We start from the raw sequence: 16,900 nt of genomic DNA on the forward strand, positions 1-16,900 counted from the left end.
AACTAAAGATTTAGATTTTTCCTTATTAATTGCTGAAGGATGTTAGTATAGAGATGGTGTTTTTTCTTACTTGTTTTTTCTTACTTGTGATATATTACATGATGACTGTATGGATAGAATTGTTGTAGGAAATAAAATACAGAGGGAAGGAATAGGACAAACTGAGACAGGAAATTTTGGCGGAGAATTAAATTTAGACAGATTGAATTAATGATCATGATTTGGGTTAAAACTAAAGCTATAACACTGCCATGGATACCTCTGGGAACCATCAATTGCCTTTAGCCACCCTCAGGATGATCATGTGGGCAAGGTCAGCAGCAAATAAATCTAACTGCTGTACTAGTTTTAAAAATCATTATTATTCTGTATCACAGAACAGTGAGAGTGATTCCATAGTTTTACAAACCTTGTTTTGTATTCCAGTTCAGTACTTTACTGTTGAGGAATAGTGAATAGAATACTAGATGTTGCAGATATACCTGAAGAGTTTATGACTGTCTCTAAATTTAATGTCATGTTCAGAGGAGACAATATAGTAACAGAAATGAGTTATAGGTTACATTAAATTAAATAAAATATTAAAACTTCTTCAAGGAAATTTCCATACATATAATGTACAAAGTACTGTTGAACATATATGTGTAAGCTTAGTAGACGTTGGAAATTAATACTGAAATTACATTGTTTTATTTCCTCAGTACCTGCAGAAGATAATTGATTAATTAATTAATCTATTTAATTTTATTAAATATTTTAAATTTAAATATTTTAAATTTAATTAAAATTTAAAAAATTAATTTTTTTTTCTGGCTATAAGATGGGAGAAATTCAGGGTGGTTCTGTCTAAACCCTGCTATTAGTAGAACTAGCCAACAATTAAGTCTTATTTTGTCAGAACAGATTGCTGCCAAATCAATAAACCCCTGAAATGCCTGACAACATACATGCAAGATGATGATATGCAGCATATCACAGAAATGCTCTATCCTGCTTATTTTTGAGAAGGCGCTTTTTAAAACAATGAAATAAATGACAGAACTGCTACTGAAATACTGAGATACGGAAATCTCTATGAGATCAGTGGATCCAAGGAAAGGAGGACGCAGTATAGAGATACTTTACAAATGCAAGAGTTTGCATTTGTAAAGTCCTCTCTTCACTCAAAACTTCAGCAACCAAGAGAGATTTCTGGCATTTTTAAACTGCACAGTTATATATCTGCAGTATTTCATTATAAACAATTGGGTCAGATCTTTTATTCAGGCATGAAGAATGTTAATGAAAGAATTAGCTTTCTCTGTAATTTAGCACAGAAAATGGCTGGCTGTAGAAGATAGTAGGGAAGGAAAATATATATATATTTCCTTTCTCTTGAAACATTTTTTGTGTAGAGGGATACTCATGCTATGTTCTCCTGTGTCTATAAACTATTATTTGAACAATCTAATTCAACACTTCCATTTTTTTAGATTTGTAATTAATTTACATTGTGTTTTTCAGATGCTCATTATTATAAATATAGATGATAGCTATTCAGTCTTCATTGCCTAAGGGATTGATGTAATGATCACTTAAATACTATATAAAGTGTTTCAGTACTATGTATAGAGGCTAATAATTCCAGAGCCATAGGAAATTATATTTTGCTTCTATCACTCCTGAATTCCACACTTGGAATTCAAGTGAATTTAATTTTCAAAAAATTACAGTGAAAGGGCCGAATCTGGTAAAATAGCAACTAATGGTTTTGCTGAAGAGAACCATTACATAAACATCTCTGAGGCACCCACGACCACCAAGTGAAACACCTGGTGAACCACCAACTATATAGTCATTCAGAAAGACAGGAGGAAAAAGCTAGAGTGTAAATTTTGAAGCATAGTCATATATAAAAGCTTTGACTTCTTTGCATGGCAGAGGGCAATTTCTGTTTCTATGTCATTGCATTCTTGCCTGCAATAAAAAGTTGAATCTAGTTGAGTTATGTCTTTACCAAGTTTAGCCAATTTCTGAATAAATGTCTGGATAGATGAGATTTTCTGCTGTGTCCTGGTATGAAGCCTGATGGTTAGATTTACCCTCACCTACTCCCATTGCTATGAGAGGAGGACTTTTGCCTAGAGATGAAGGTTTAAACTATATCTATAAAAGTGTCTACAATCTGCTGTCAATCAAATTGCTAATGCCTTTCTCCAGTATCAGAATCAAGTAGTAATCCAAATGGACCAGTTATTCCAAAAATAAACCAGCTACAAAATGACAGAAAGTACCACAACCGCTGGTCCCTGTATCAGTCCTGGTTAAACACCCTGTACCCTGTTGGAGCAGCTGTGGCAGTTGCAGGTCCCCAGCACCCAGTAATGTATTACTTACATCTTATAATACAATAAAATAAGCCTCTGTGCCTGACAAATATGGGAATACAAGCAAATCTACTGCATCTTGCTATAACATTCCCACCCAGAGCACTCATGTGGGATTTCTAATTATCCTAATGCTGGAGGGAAAGACAACATGGGCAACACTCGAACCAATTATGCTAACTTTATGGTACCACTGAGGGGCAACATTGGGTTAAACTAAAAAACAGTTTACAAAAATAAACACCCAAAACAATAATATAAATATACCCAAGGTCTAAAAATCATTCCACTTCCAGTCATTGAAAACAAGCACTGAACAAATCAACCAGCAGGGCCTGCTTGTCGTTCTGTTCCAAATGCCTGAGGGAACATCTAGGTCTTCACTGCCTTGTGAAAGGCCATGCATTATAATAGATGTATTCTTCTGCATGTTTTCAGTCAATTGACATTCAATCTAATGAAAGAAAATTCACTGTAGTGTTAATAATCTCTTCTTAATACTGTATAAACACCACTGTACCCAAATAAGATAATGTATTACTTACATCTTATAATACAATAAAATAATATTTTTTAAAAAAGAGGAAATGTGTAGGCGGATCAATATAAGGCATAATTTCACACTTGTTTTTAGCATATTCTTGGATAATTTATTTCTAGTTTATTCAGTTAATTAGTTACTGTAACCATTGTCAAATATAGATGTTAATATACTGTTTCAGTCTACAGTGAGGAAACATGTACTTACATCTTATAAATAATGTAGAAAGGAACATGGTAATAACTCTCATCTTTATATTAAGGATATATTATGGCAATCAGTAATGTAGAATCTAGAAATCTAGATACAGGTTTCTCTTTATGCAAATTTGTTTTATGCAAATTAGCTATTAAGTGATTGGACATTTTTGTCCAAGAGTTTGCTTTATGTGAAAAAAAAAATCACTATCATGTGATTTGTGCCAGCATAGACAATTTATACCAAAGGTCTGGAAACATGCCAAGAGCTCTTCCCATCCAAACCTCTCTAACATTTAATTCCCCAAACCCCTTTCTGCTCTCACTCACACAGTTACTGTTCTGTTGTGCAATTCTAGTAGTGTGTCTTGTAGCTACTTACTTTCATACCTGCAATACTGTTATTACTGTGTCAAAATGGCCATCAACATCTGTTCCCCAAAATGAAAAGGAAAAGGGCCTTTCTAAAACTAGGAACAAATTGGCTATATTACACTGTGCCAAAGCTGGTGAAGGATCTTCAGTCCAAGAATGAGTTTTAACTTGGGCAAGTCTAATGTGTACAATGTAATGAAGAGTTAATAGAATTCACAGTGCCACCATGCGTTCGACCTCTTTGTTTGTCCTGATAACCACGTGTGTTAGAAATTCAACTGTAGAAAAGAAGGAGAAAATACTTTCACTGTACATAGAACATAAGACAAAGAAGCAAACAAGCTTGGGTAACGTTTTTGTTGTTTATTCGTTTAGTTGCTTCCAACTCTTCGTGACTTCATGGACCAGCCCACACCAGAGCTTCCTGTCAGTCGTCAACACCCCCAGCTCCCCCAGGGACGAGTCCATCACCTCTAGAATATCATCCATCCACCTTGCCCTTGGTCGGCCCCTCTTCCTTTTGCCTTCCACTCTCCCTAGCATCAGCATCTTCTCCAGGGTGTCCTGTCTTCTCATTATGTGGCCAAAGTATGTCAGTTTTGCCTTTAATACCATTCCCTCAAGTGAGCAGTCTGGCTTTATTTCCTGGAGGATGGACTGGTTGGATCTTCTTGCAGTCCAAGGCACTCTCAGAATTTTCCTCCAACGCCACAGTTCCAAAGCATCTATCTTCCTTCTCTCAGCCTTCCTTATGGTCCGGCTCTCGCAGCCATATGTTACTACGGGGAACACCATTGCTTTAACTATGCGGACCTTTGTTGTCAGTGTGATGTCTCTGCTCTTGACTATTTTCTCGAGATTTGTCATTGCTCTTCTCCCAAGGATTAAGCGTCTTCTGATTTGCTGACTGCAGTCACCATCTGCAGTAATCTTCGCACCTAGAGATACAAAGTCTTTCACTGCTTCTACATTTTCTCCCTCTATTTGCCAGGTATCAATCAAGCTGGTTGCCATAATCTTGGTTTTTTGAGGTTTAGCTGCAAGCCAGCTTTTGCACTTTCTTCTTTCACCTTCATCATAAGGCTCCTCAGTCCCTCTTCGCTTTCAGCCATCAAAGTGGTATCATCTGCATATCTGAGATTGTTAATGTTTCTTCCAGCAATTTTAACTCCAGCCTTGGATTCCTCAAGCCCAGCTTGTCGCATGATGTGTTCTGCATACAAGCTGAATAGGTAGGGTGAGAGTATACAGCCCTGCCGTACTCCTTTCCCAATCTTAAACCAGTCCGTTGTTCCGTGGTCTGTTCTTACTGTTGCTACTTGGTTGTTATACAGATTCTTCAGGAGGCAGACAAGATGACTTAGTATCCCCATACCGCTAAGAACTTACCACAATTTGTTATGGTCCACACAGTCAAAGGCTTTAGAATAGTCAATAAAACAGGAATAGATGTTTTTCTGAAACTCCCTGGCTTTTTCCATTATCCAGCGGATATTGGCAATTTGTTCTCTAGTTCCTCTGCCTTTTCTAAACCCAGCTTGTACATCTGGCAATTCTCGCTCCATGAATTGCTGAAGTCTACCTTGCAGGATCTTGAGCATTACCTTACTGGCATGTGAAATGAGTGCCACTGTTCGATAGTTTGAACATTCTTTAGTGTTCCCCTTTTTTGGTATGGGGATATAAGTTGATTTGTTCCAATCTGATGGCCATTCTGGTGTTTTCCAAATTTGCTGGCATATAGCATGCATTACCTTAACAGCATCATCTCGCAAGATTTTGAACAGTTCAGCTGGGATGCCATCATCTCCTACTGCCTTGTTATTAGCAATGCTTCTTAAGGCCCATTCAACCTCACTCTTCAGGATGTCTGGCCCTAGCTCACTGACCACACCGTTAAAGCTATCCCCGATATTGTTATCCTTCGTATATAGGTCTTCCGTATATTCTTGCCACCTTTTCTTGACCTCTTCTTCTTCTGTTAGGTCCTTGCCATCTTTGTTTTTGATCATACCCATTTTTGCCTGGAATTTACCTCCGATGTTTCTAATTTTCTGGAAGAGGTCTCTTGTCCTTCCTATTCTATTGTCTTCTTCCACTTCCGCACATTGCTTGTTTAAAAATAATTCCTTATCTCTTCTGGCTAACCTCTGGAATTTTGCATTTAATTGGGCATATCTCCCCCTATCACTGTTGCCTTTTGCTTTCCTTCTTTCTTGGGCTACTTCTAGTGTCTCAGCAGACAGCCATTTTGCCTTCTTGGTTTTCTCTTTCTTTGGGATGTATTTTGTTGCCGCCTGTTGAACAATGTTGCAGACTTCTGTCCATAGTTCTTCCGGGACCCTATCTACTAAGTGCAGTCCCTTAAATCGATTCTTCACCTCCACTGCATATTCCTTAGGAATATTAGTGAGCTCATATCTAGCTGATCTGTGGGTCTTCCCTAATCTCTTTAGTTTGATCCTAAATTGTGCAAGAAGAAGTTCGTGATTGGAACTACAGTCAGCTCCAGATCTTGTTTTTACCGACTGTATAGATGTCTGCCACCTTTGGCTGCAAAGGATGTAGTCAATCTGGTTTTGGTGTTGTCCATCTGGGGAAGTCCATGTATAAAGCTGTCTCTTAGGTTGCTGGAAGAGAATGTTTGTTACGCAGAGTGAGTTGTCTTGGCAAAATTCTATCAGCCTATGTCCTGCTTCGTTTTGTTCTCCCAGGCCATGCTTACCTTTAATTCCAGGTGTCATTTGACTGCCCACCTTAGCATTCCAGTCTCCCGTGATGAAAATAACATCTCTTTTAGGCGTGTTGTCCAGTAGGTGCTGCAGATCCTCTTAGAACTGCTCTACTTCAGCTTCTTCAGCATCTGTGGTTGGGGCGTATATTTGGATCACTGTGATGTTAGATGGCTTGCCCTGAATTCGAATTGAGATCATTCTATTGTTTTTTGGATTGTATCCAAGCACTGCTTTAGCCACTTTACTATTAATTATGAAGGCTACTCCATTTCTTCTGTGGTCCTCTTGTCCACAGTAGTAGATCTGGTGGTCATTTGATGTGAAGTGGCCCATTCCAGTCCATTTCAGTTCACTGACGCCCAGAATGTCTATCTTTAATCTTGACATCTCACCAATAACCACATCCAATTTGCCTTGGCTCATAGATCTTACATTCCAGGTTCCAATGGTGTGTTGATCCTTAGAACATCGGATTCGCCATTCACCACCAACACCGTTGGCCGCTAGCCGTCCTTTCGGCTTTGAGCTAGCTGCGTCATCACGTCTGGGGCTAGTTGAACTCATCTTCTGTTCCTCCCCAGTAGCATTTTGACCATCTTCCAACCTGGGGGTCTCATCTTCCGATGGTATACCGACATATCTCTGGTTGTACTGATCCATTTAGTTTTCACGGCAAGAATACTGGGGTGGGTTGCCATTACCTTCCCCAGGGATCGCATTTAGTCTGACCTCTCTGTCATGACCTTCCCATCTTGGGTGGCCCTTCATGGTTTAGCTCATGGCATCATTGAGGTGCTCAAGCTCCAGCACCACGACAAGGTAACGATCCTTCGCTGAAGTTGAGTAACGTAGTGCTTAAGAATAAGGCTTTAAAAATTTATGAGCACATCTGTCAATGCATTTGGTTAAAAAAAAAGTTGACACCAATTCCTTTTTACACTGGTTCAGTGTCTCACGTTATGTGCATTCATTTCATGTATTTAATATTTAATTTAATAATTCAGTTTAAAGGCCACCTGATTCCATAATGACTCTGGGTGCCTTACGATTAAAAAGGAAGTTAAAAGAAAACAACTCATATAAAAGAAAAGGGAATACAACCAACCCAAAGACTGACCCCAAAGCACCAAAAGATACCAAAAAAGCCAAAGGCTTCAACCACCATTGTAACCCAGAAACAACCAGGTTTTTTAACGATTTGTGAAAAATCAGTAAGGTGGGAATAGAACAGATATCTGGTGCAATACCATTCCAAAGGACAGGAGCCATCTCTGAGAAGGCATACTTCCTGCGCACCATAAGATGACATTGCTAAATTAATAGGGGCTAGACAAACCTACTTTAGCTGACCTCACTGGATGGGTAGAAACATATGGAGACAGGCAATCCCTCAAATAGCCAGACTCCATGCATTTGTAAGTGATAACTAGCCCCCTGACACTGAGCTACCAGTAAAGCTCATGAAGCAGCAGGGACACATGTGCATAGCACAGCATGCCCATCACTGCTCACACCACTGCATTCTGTATCTTCAGAGTGGTCTTCAAGGACAGAATACTATATGTAGAATGCATTGCAGTACTCCAATTGTGAAGTTCCAAGGCTCCCAGGGACTCCCAGTCCAGGAACAGGCACAACTGTTGCACCATGCAAACCTGTGCAAAGGTCCTCCTGGCCACCTGCTGTATTTATTTATTTAGTTAGTTAGTCAATTTATACAGCTGCCCATCTCAGACCAGTGACTCTGGGCAGCTAACAATAATAAAATATCCAAGAGGACCCCCAGATTATGTACCAGTCTTACATGGGGAAGAACATGAAAGGCTAAATATGGACTATCCCTAGGAGCCAAGCAAACACAGCTAATCAGTTGTGTCAGGATTGAGTCTGAGTCTGTTCCTCCCCAGCCAGGCCTGCACAGCCTGGGTCAGCATAATTTGGTCAGTCTGGGGTTGAGATATATAATTGGCTGTCATCAGTATATTGGTGATACCTGACCCCAAATGGATGTATGAGCAATGGTTTATGTAGATATTAAACAAAAGGGCAGTGTTGAGCCCTGCGAGAGTCTCAGAACTGTCAACATAGACTGAAATTGGTCACAGAGAAAAGAGGAGAAGCACTGCAAAACAGTGCCTCTCACTCCCAGTGTCTGAAGCTGGCTCAAAAGGATATGGTGGTTGATGGTATCAAAAGCCACTGAGAGATCAGGGAACACCAAAATGAATGCACTACCCCCATCCCAGCTCCACCACAGGTCATCAACAAGCACAACCAGTACTGTCTCTGTATTGATAAGGTAAAGGTAAAGGTTTCCCTTGACATTAAGTCCAGTCGTGTCCGACTCTAGGGGGCGGTGCTCATCTCCATTTCAAAGCCGAAGAGCCGGCGTTTGTCCGTAGACACTTCGTGGTCACGTGACTGGCATGACTACACGGAATGCCGTTACCTGCCCGCCGAAGCGATACCTATCAATCTACTCTACCTTCCCCAGAAAGGGTAGTTTAGAGATTGGATGGAAATTATCCAGGATGGTTGGGTCCAGCAATGGCCTCTTAAAGAAAGGCTGCACCACAGCCTCCTTCAAGGCTGAGGGGATCATCCCTCCCACAAAGAAGCAGACACCACTGCATGGGCCCATGCTCTGAGGATTCCTGCACTGGGCAGGGGGTTGGAATACTGTACCTCCAAGTTCCTTTTCAACCCTATAATTCTATTATCTGTCTTCTAATATTTTTTCCAATCAAGACATGTACTTTTTCTTCCTTCAATTTTTCTACTTTCATTTTAATTTATTTCACTACTTTCCTTTTCTTCCATGTCCATTTCCCCCCAAGATTCACTCTTAATGCTACTAAAAAAATGGCCTGTCCCTCAGAACTTCACTCTGAGTCTTTCATCATTAACAAATTAATCATGTTTCTTTGTTTTTTACCTTTGTGAAGTATATGCATGAATAAACTCTTGATTAAAATACCCTATTTGAGGAAAAAAGAGCTTTTTTCTAAGTAAATATCCTTCAGTCACCATTCTCATTCTTTCATGAGTCTCTCTTGTTTTTATCTATCTATCTATCTATCTATCTATCTATCTATCTATCTATCTATCTATCTATCTATCTATCTATTTAACAGATTTATAAGGCTGCCCAACTCACACACGATGACTCCAGGCAGCTTACAGAAGTGTTTCCTTTCCACCCATTCATTCATGTCACCTAGCAGAATGTTTTTTTTCCCTCCAACTCATTTATTGAGTCTGTTGCACAGTTTTTCCCCAAGCTTACAGTATATCTGGTTCCTCTATTGTCACTATTTACTGGAATGTACCGTACAGCTACTGTATGACCAATTTATGGATTTTTATTTTTATATGATACTAATTTGTACTTTCCAATATGCATATTAGCTCTTTCATTCATAACCAAATCTATATCTTCAGTTCCCTGCATGTATTCATCCTCTCCACAAGATCAGGCCACTTTCATCTATTAGATCCTTCCCCTTTGTCTTAGTTTTACAGTCACTCAACATATCTCTTTTCCTTTATTATTTAATTCATGCTCTTTACCTTTTACTCTTCTCCCATATGTCATGGTCATCAACAAATGGATCCATAGATATTGACCTCTACTATTCATCATGGCTTTGGTCAATTGGGGCTTTCAAATAATGCTTTCTAGTAAGACAGAGAAAGTATAGACAAGATTAACAGCTATACTTGTGCCATATGCAACATTCTCTACCAAGAGTAAAATGGTAAAGATAGTGCTGGTCAGTTCTGGCACATTTTGGGCCACTATGCCATAAATACCACCACAGCTGAGTTTCCGGCTATTCTAAGCAAGATGTACTAGAAGATACATGTAGCATACTGACATATATTCAAGATGTAGATGTTTTGTAACCATTAATTATTAGCATTTCCTGTCACTGTTGTTTTGATATTAACAATACTTGTAAACACCGGTTAAAATTAAGAATTTGCTTTTATTACTATAGTCAATAATCCATATATTCCCAGTCATTATTATTAGCATTCTAATCAACATTATTACTATTATTATTACCAACATCATTGCTGAATTTCCCTTGTAATAGCAAGCATTGTTATTAACATTATTGTTGTTTCTAACACTTAATTATCCATACATTCACAATCAATTTCAGTTTATCATTAATGAATAAGCAAACTAATGTTTTTCTGTTGAACTAATTTTAACTGCTGGTTAATGCCTGATACATGCTGTCTGTCTTCTTGTTAGAAGCTCTTCATTATGTCTGGGAGCTAAAACTGGTCAGAAGCTTCCAGAGTGCTTCCAGAGTGTCTCCATTTGGATACTATTCTGTATTTCATGGATGGAAAGGGAGCAGTAAGGGAGACAGAAGACATAGCAGCTGAGTCAGAGCAAGCAAATTCTTTGGTCTCTGGGAATTCTGCGCATGTATTTCAGGTGTTTTTTAATGGTGTTGGAGAGACTTGGACATAGTTACGAGGGATTTAATAAGTTTCATTGATAGTGATATAAAATTGTCAGCAAACTGCCAATAAGCATTTATGACGGACTGGATCCCAGCGTTTGCTTATCTTTAAAGCACAAATATATCTTGCATTCATTGTCAATAAATAAGTATGCTTCAACACACACATTGTGGCTAAGTGCATTTTTCTGTTTTCAAATACTTCAACAAGATGTTTTTATCTAGTGATAGATTTCAATGTAGTTTGAGCCATCCTTGATCAGCAGTTATACAACTACAAGCCAAAATATGTCACATATTCAAATTCTAGAATTTATAGTCACTGTTTTTCTTACTCAGCAGTTACATCATTATTACATACAATCACAGAAATGTTTTTCTGACATCTAAATCAGGTACAGCAGATACAGCACATACATTCTCTGTAATGACAGTGACAAGTACAAATACATTTGATGTCAAACCCTTCATGAGTCTCACTCTATTGCCACTTTCCAATATTGCCAACTTTAAAGAAAAGCAAAGTATGTCACAAATTCTGGCCTTTGTCCTGCAGAAAGGCCATTTGGGGAAGGGAAACCAAGCATCAGAATATATATTTTGTGACATGAAATGTTACTTAGTCAGACTCATTTTCTGAGTCTGAAGGTTTATCATTATCTATCATTTTGATGTCTTTGGGGTTCTGATATTGCCCACAGGACACCTAAAATGGAGTCAAAATGAAGACTTTAAATATCGTATCACCCTCTGGCAAATTTGCAAAGTAAATGTAGTATGGAATAGTGACAGTAACCCATTGAGATTGATAATATAAAATTTATTTTGCAATAATCAGATTTGTTTTATTCCTTTTAAATCAGTTATCCAGTTGCCATCCTATTTAAAATCTATACAGGTAGTCCTCATTTACTTGTTTAGTGACCATTTGAAATTACAACTGTGTAAAAAAAAGTTTTGTGACTAAAACTCGCATTTACAACTGTCTCAGAATCCCACAGTCATGTGATCACCATTTATGTGCTTCGCAACTGACTTGTGACAATCAAAGTTAATAGAGAAGGTGAAAGTAAAATTGTATCTTGCCTTTATTATTTTTTATAAATAACTCAAGGTGGCAAACATACTTAATACTCCTTCCTCCTCCTATTTTCCCCACAACAACAACCCTGTGAGGTGAGTTTGTGGCCCCATGATATTTTGCTTAACAGCTGAAGCGGAAGTGAGGTCATAAGCCCACTGCAGTCTCAAGATGTTTCGCATATAACCATGGTGCTTAGTGACAGAGTTGCCAATCCCAACCATGGTCACTAAGCCAGAACTACCTGTACTAGTATCTGTGGAAGATAGATAGATAGATAGATAGATAGATAGATAGATAGATAGATAGATAGATAGATAGATAGATAGATAGATAGATAGATAGATAGCATTTTGAAAGAAGAATTTAGTTGTTCAACTGCTCTGCTACAATATATATTGTTTATTTCTCCTCATTAGACCTTCACCCAAGCTCTTCTGAGGCAAAGAGCTGTATGCAAGAAGTTCAGTCTAAGCAATAATATACATCAATACATAGCTTTGGAAGTCATAACCAGCAAGGTCAAAGCTATAAGGAATTAAGTAAGCCTCTCCCATTATTTTACCTCAGTAATTCTGTGTGGTAAATTGGGGATCTAGTGGAAGTACCAGGCTTATCAAAACATAATAAGTATGGGAATAATAGTTGTCTTCTTGAGTGTTAATCCAGTATGTAAACTCATGCAGTGAACTCTCTAGGGCTCTGATACTGTTGGAACCTAGATCTCTTTCTATGTGGAGAGTAGAATAATCAATTCCTAGTTGGCTTCCTCTGTGTTTATAGGCAGGCCAGACTACCTGCTAGCTGCTGCTTTCTTTTAATCACTGGCTTGTGATACAGTTTGAATGTATTGCAGCCTAGATTCTGACTGTGGCTTCTACTGTTCTGTACCCATATTCTATTCACATATGACAAAAACACACAGACCTCCCATACATATATAGAGGCCAGCAACCAACCATATGAAGCCCTTGTGCCACTTATTTTTATCATATAGTCAGACGCTCAAGTACAATGAACCGCAGTTCACCCAAAATCTAGGGAGAGCCCTCGGCACTTTGTTTTGTGCCATTTCAGACTGTGGATACAGTCTTTCGGTTATCTGATAACTCAGACTAAGATTATTTTTCCATAGATTCTACAGTTCGTTAGCTCCATAAATGGCCATAGGTTCTTTAGGTTTACATTCAACAGCAAACAAGAATAGAGTTATAAGATATTCCAAAAGCTAGTGTAGAATAGAGGTTAAAAAGTTGGATTTGGACTGAAATGATCCAGGTTTAGTCCCCACTTCACCATAGAGCTCAAACATGAGTTTGAATTCCAAGAGAAAAGTAGGCTATCAGTGCAATACTGATTATCACTTAGTTCTTCTTAAGGTCTCAGTTGGTGACAGATGGGAACTGACTGACACCATGGTACAACTTCCATGGTGAACTATTCAAGGCCCTAGCTCTGGATAAATATCCTATTCCAATTTAGTTAAAAGAAATGTAATATATTCACTAGACTCTATACAGAGGATTCCATCCTGTCTTTTTGGACTGGCAATATGTTGTTGGATAATTTGATTAGCTTTGGTCTTAGAACACTGACAAGAAACTGAAATTTATAAAAATAATTTGGAGTGAAAAATCAATATTCCATAAACTGAAAGGAAAAAAAGAAACAAGAATATATGAATGAGCACACAGTCACGAAAACAGTTTAATACAGATTATTAAACTGTTTTAATAATCGGGCCTCCTCTGCAGCAGCTCCCACCCTTTGGAACATCCTTCCCCAGAAGTGAGGTTGGCCTCCTCGCTTCTGGACTTCAGAAAACGGGTGAAGACCTGGTTTTGTCACCATGCCTGGAGTGGGGAGAGGAAGAGCCACTCTTGGGGCTGGTTGGTTCCCTAGCCTTGCCAGGACCGGTTCCGGTCCCCTTTGGGGGGAATTAGATCTTCCATCACTTGGATTTTATTATATTTTATATGTATATTTATTGATATTATTCTGATTTTATTGTATTTTATACTGTTTTATTGTGAACCACCCAGGGTTCCCCAAGCGGGGGAGATGGGAGGTAATAAAAATATGATAAATAAATAAATAAATAAATTATGATGAATAGCATGGTTAGAAATATAGTCTCTGAAAATTCAGACAACATCCTCACTTTCCCATCTTTAATTCTCAGCAAAATTAAGCCCTCTGCCTCTAAAGTCAAGGAAGAGAATCTTTGGTTACATTAAATCTACTAGTAATTTTTCAGTTACCTAGTGGGATGATCATTTCTATTGGCGTTACACAGTATCTGTGTTTGACCAACTGCAAAACACACAGATTAAAAAAAGCAAATTGAAGGCACATTATAAGAACAGAATCATAGCTTGTTCTTAAAACCAATTTAGCATATGTCAAAAACTGAAATTACATCCATATATCAAATACTGAATAGTACTTTTGAAAAATATCCAACTTAGGAGCGACTGGAACAAGTTCCATCAAAACCATGCAGTGAATTGTGCCTCTCCATCCAGAGTTAGGAGATTTGGCAGGCTGGGTAATGTGAAAATATGACAAGAAAGGAAATAACGCATTTTGCAGAATAGTTTAAATACCACTTGAATGGTGCTGTAGCCCTTCAACAGTGGGAGGTCTGAAACGCAGCCCAACTGATCACCTTCCAGTCCAGATATGATTGGTAGGGTCATCAATAATCCTGCTGACTTGTCTGGTGGGTCTTTAGCTCTTTTACCAATGAGGCATGTCTCAGTACAGTGGTGCACCTCTGTTTTTATGCAAGGCCACCAGAAATCCCAGAGGAAAAAAATGTAAGGTCTTGCAGTGGCCTAAATGCCTTTCCATAGGTTAGTCATGATTCAGTTGAAGGATATGGCTTTTTTCAGTTTACCTGGTGGCAGATAAATTTGGACTCAGTAGAGTTAGCCATCCTCTGACTCTGACTTACTGGCCTCACTGGCATCTGGGTTCTATGTTTTGCAGCTGGGTAACTCCTTTCATTTCTCTGGACAACAGAGTACAAAATGCCTTGGTTAGTAATGATAAAGAAACAGGCCACATTTTTTTTTCTTTAGCATGAGACAAAGCTCTGTGCTGCCCAGGTCCATAGGCTCTTTGGTTAAAGACTCCAGTGCAGGTCTACTTGGAAACCAGCTAGACCCTGTTTCTTGTTCCCAAAGAGCAAATTATTACCACTGCTGTTGTCAGCTAACTTCTCCAGCTTTTCATCCATTCATTGATACACCAAGTTGCATCAAAGCTTAAGGCATCAGTGGCTTTTCTATATTCTTTTGTTCATTCAGGATCTTGTCAGTCAAGCCTACCTGAAATTGGTCCATTAATGTGGACTAACTCCATGTCAGATCTTGAGTTACCAGTTGAAACTCACCAATACATTTGCCACAGGCCTCTGCCCTTTGCATAGGTGTCTCATGCATCTGTTGGCAGTGTCGACTTTCAGAGGGTCTTCAGATACTGAACACTTTTTTCGTGACACAGCATAGTTTGGAAGCAAAGCTTGGTCATTAAGTAAATTAATCTGCCAACTGACCTGTGAGTGATCATCTGCAAAGTCATAATCACACAGTTGAAGAAGCAAAGTGCTTTATGCTTGGGATATTATGAAGGTTTCTGGATTTCCATAATATTTCTCAAATGGAGAAACTGGCATTTCCAGCATGGTGGGATGGGACAGATGAAGTTTTGGGTACAAACCAATTTAACTGAGTTTGCATCATTATGCTCTTAATTATGTAGTTTGATCATAGGCTATTTGATTTCTTTATGCTAGCCTCTCCATCCTGCCTTTTGCTTTGGCTAGAACAGGTTTCACAGCCTAAAAAGACCACAGCAATGAATAAATAGAGTAGTTGTAAATCAAGACCATCTACTATTGTACTTGGCTGTAAAACAGTAAATCAGTTCTGAGCCTTTCTTCATTAGTTGTAAGGAATCAGACAGTAGCCATGTTTAAGTCAGACTATGTGTCACGGTTCAAGCAAGCAAGCCATATATAGTGTCAGGGTTCAAGGGTTCCTGTCCAGGAATTAAGGAATTCACATTGGCATAAGGTACACAGCTTCAAGGTAAAGTTGTCAGTTTATAGTTTCAGGTTGTAGTTTATCAGTGTCAGGAGTGGTAGGGCTTGCATCTGGTCTTTCCCTGCTCATTCAGAGGCTTGGTTCCATGGTTCCTGGGTTCTGTTCCTCTCCTGCCTCATTACAGACACTCATCTCCTACACATGGGGTACAAAAAAAAAAGCTGTGGGGTTAGTATCCCTTGAACAGGAATAGACTGTTGCACATGTTTGTACTATTGGAATGAACCTAGTAGTTCTAATCATATTTATATTGGAGTCAAGGCCATTGCATTGCAGTTTCTCTTCTTTTCTTTCTTTTTTCCTGTTCAGTCCTATCTCCACTGCATTTTATCTCCCACTTTCTCTTCCCTTCCCAATGCAGCTACTCCTTCCACTTGCCATCCTGATTTTTTTTTCTTTTTCTTTACTGTTTTTGTTGGAATAATACAGATGTGTGTATTTGTGTACTTGTATATATGTTTGTGTGGGAGACAAAATGGTTTTTGTGTGTATAGGCAGATTGGGAAGCAACTAATTTTACAAATGAGGCATGTTACTTTAAACACATTTCTGTTTAATCATTATTAGTTCATTTAATATTAAGCTAAATATTTTTGTCCCTAGTCTTTCCTGCCTGGAGTGTGGCATCTGGCAAATGTATACACACAGAGCGGCCATGGCATGGGGGGCAAGATGAGTTCAGACGAATGTCCGGAGTGTCACTGCATTGTGCTGCAAACTTCACCTTTTTTCTGTGTGTGTCATGATATCACACAGATGCTGAAATGGGGTTGAATTTGCAGTGCAACACTGCAATTTTTCTTTCATCATTCTGACAAAAGTAACAAATTCCTATGAATGCTGCTGTACACACACATAAACACATATACAAGTGTATCATTTATTGTGGGAGTGGAAGTTCTAGGATTGATTTTACCTGAAGTTGGCAGTTTTCACTTGACTATGCAGGGAAGCTGGGCACTACAGATAATTATTCTTTGTTTTTATTTTTTATTTTTTAATTCCAAGCTTCTTT

At 38.6% G+C, this 16,900-nt stretch overlaps 1 protein-coding gene across 1 annotated transcript in view; it reads left to right on the forward strand.

Annotated features, from left to right (window-relative positions):
• Positions 1–16,900, forward strand: part of ANKS1B (ankyrin repeat and sterile alpha motif domain containing 1B) — a 370,859-nt gene that overhangs the window by 150,054 nt on the left and 203,905 nt on the right. The gene's annotated exons all lie outside the window — the stretch shown is intronic.

Source organism: Candoia aspera, chromosome 7 (assembly GCF_035149785.1).
Source record: "Candoia aspera isolate rCanAsp1 chromosome 7, rCanAsp1.hap2, whole genome shotgun sequence".
NCBI lineage: Eukaryota > Metazoa > Chordata > Lepidosauria > Squamata > Boidae > Candoia > Candoia aspera.